A 2912-nucleotide genomic window follows, 5' to 3' on the forward strand; every position below is an offset into this window, starting at 1 on the left:
TTACATTGTGTGTATGTATTTTCCTGAAATAAATTACAATTTATTTTACCACCTTGCTTTGCTGAATCAATGATGCCATTATAAAAAGGTGTTAATAAACCTGGTGTCCCGTGACACAAAGCCATATAAGATCTTATCTTTCATTAACCAAGGTATGGATAGAAGGGTTGAAAGCATAATTATGCCATTGTATAAAGCATTTTTTATGATCACACCTTGAATATGGTGCACAGTTTTCAGCACCACTTCATAATATTTTTTTTATGGAACTAGAAAATGTGCAGAGAAGAGCCACCAAATTAATAAGGGAGATAGGAAATCTGACTTCTTAGGAGAGGCTGGCTAATTTAGATTTCTTTACATTAGAATATTTTTTAATGGAGTTTGGACTCTGCAACGGGCCTGCAATATTTCAGTTTTCAGTTGATGACATTTTTAGGAATCTACTTGGTATTTATCTTGCAGTATACTTGGTTCACATTCTAATTTACTCTTTTCACCCCTACTAACAAAGTTTCCACATTGCACCCTTGAATCAAGCCAACCAAAGGGATATAATGTTTGTTCTGATGCACCAGACTGTGAACCACTCTGAAGCCTATTTAATCTCTCACTCCCGGCCTCCTTAGTCTCTTGGGTGATTAATATGGGAGGAGGAGATTCCTCAGGTTGGTAGTTGGGTGGAGACACATGAAGGATGCACAGGTTCACTGATGCTTCCTCTCCTGGATGTCATAGTGGTTGGTCTGCAAGTGTTGCTGCAGACCTCCCCAGACTGTTCCCAGGCATCCTCCCCTCCTTCCCATATGCACTGCTGAAACACACAGCATGAGGTTTATCACAGCTGAGTCACTCACCAAGAAATGGATAGGCAATTGGAGGAGATCCTACACCATGGATGTGGCTCCCTTGACAGATGACTGCACTCCTTGGAAAAATTCCTCCTCTGTCTCACAGGAGGGGCATGGACAGAGACCCTCCTACCTTGGCTGCCACCACTCTCTATTTAGAAAATAAATATCTCTTTCTTTTTGGCCCTATTGTATGATCGCACAGATGATGGGCTAACACATGAAAGACACATTGGGGCCTATTCTAGTAGGTTTGATAACCAACTCATCGAGATTTTTTGGCACTTCCCATACAATTTGGCCGATTTGCTATTCGGAAAGCTTCGATGACCTGCCAAACTTTTGCTTCTCTACTCCCTTGGACTTTGTTTGGACGTTCTACTGACCTTTCCACTCCCCTAAACCCCAGACTCACACTTCCCCACCACCTCCCTTTCTTCACTTCTTTGCCAATCTCGCATGCCATGGATCTCTCCTCTTCTTTGTCGCTGAGGGCTCACGGGTCTCTCTGGTTTTTCTTTGCCTGTCTGATGTTATTGAAGTTTTCCAACTCTGACATGGTTCTCACTCCAGAACTGCTGGGGTATTTTGTGCTCCTTGTCCTTCTTCATCGGTTTTGCCATGTGTGTCTTCCGATAGCACTAGGGATCATGTTCCTCAGCTCAGCCTGCTGGTATGTCCAGGGTATTGTCTCTCAAAAGAATATGCTACTAGTGGCTGGGAAGGCAGTTTTCATCACAGGCTGTGATTCTGGACTTGGGAGGGCTGCAGCCGACTGGCTGGACTCCATGGGCTTCAAAGTGATTGCCAGCGTTTTGAACCTTGAAAGCCCAGGGGCCAGGGATCTTCAGAAACAGTGTTTACAAAGACGTAGAATCATCCAGATGGACCTCACAAAGTCAGGAGATATCCAGAAAGCTCAGAAGATAACAATGATAGGGACAGCTGTTACTAGGCTATGGGCATTGGTGAACAACGCTGGCTATTGTGCTAACTTCGGAGATGCCGAACTGTCACTGATGTCCACCTACCGAGGCTGTATGGAGGTGAATTTCTTCGGCACATTGGGAATTATTAAGGCAATGCTAGCTCTCTGACGATGCTCCAAAAGAAGACTTGTGAGGGTCAGCAGCCCTGCAGGGGAGCATTCCTTCCCTTTTCTGGTGGCGTATAGATCATCTAAGGCGGCCCTGGGGACGAGGTATGGACACTTTTCTCCATGAACTGAAGTCTTGGGGAGTTAAAGTGAGCATCATTCAACCAGCTTCCTAGAAAACAGGCACACATGACAACTTAGCAAATTGGGAACGGCAACATCAACAACAGTTGGCGAACCTACCCATTGACCTGCTTCAAGACTACGGGGTTGAGTACATCTTGGAAACCAAGAACCTGTTCGTGAAATACTATATGCAGACACAGCGCGCTCCGATTTCAACCTCATCATAGACAGCCTCACGGAGGCCATCATGTCCTTGAACCCCAAAGTGAAGTACTTCACAGGGAATGAGGAGTTAACCCTTTCATTACCTTAGCGGTCACCACCGCTATGGTAGTGAAGGGGTAACCTTCCTGGCAGGCCTAATCACCCACCTGGGGAAACTACCCCCTTCATCTACCCCCTCTGCCCCCAAAAAATGGGTACTCAGTTTAAACCCCTTCATTGCCTTAGCGGCTTGCTGTAATGAAGCTGTTTTTATTTATATTTGAATACTAGTGTCTAGGAGCATTGGGTCTCCTGAGTTGAACCGCATTGATTTCAGCTTCGGGGACCCCCTTCTTCCCAAGTTACAGGCCCCGTTATGGGGTTCAGGTATCCCCTGTGAATTTAAATCTCCCGTGTCATGTGACCGGGACATTTAAATGCATATAATAGATACTGGTACCCCATACCGGGGCCTGTATCTCGGGAAGCAGGGGTGCCCGGACCTGAAATTAATGTGGTTCAGCACCCGTGATCCCCTGCTCACGTACACTAGTATTAACATTTAAATAAAAACACTACGATCGCCTGTGAAAGCTGAGCAGGGAGAGGCGTTTCTCTCTGTTCAGCTCTTTATG

The 2912-nt window shown here is 45.6% G+C and overlaps 1 pseudogene; it reads left to right on the forward strand.

Moving 5' to 3' along the window:
• The first annotated feature begins 1501 nt into the window (after window positions 1-1501).
• Window positions 1502-2386, forward strand: LOC142494648 (11-beta-hydroxysteroid dehydrogenase type 2-like; annotated as a pseudogene).
• The last annotated feature ends 526 nt before the right edge of the window (window positions 2387-2912 follow it).

The sequence above is a fragment of the Ascaphus truei genome, chromosome 5 (assembly GCF_040206685.1).
Source record: "Ascaphus truei isolate aAscTru1 chromosome 5, aAscTru1.hap1, whole genome shotgun sequence".
In the NCBI taxonomy this organism is placed as follows: Eukaryota; Metazoa; Chordata; class Amphibia; order Anura; family Ascaphidae; genus Ascaphus; species Ascaphus truei.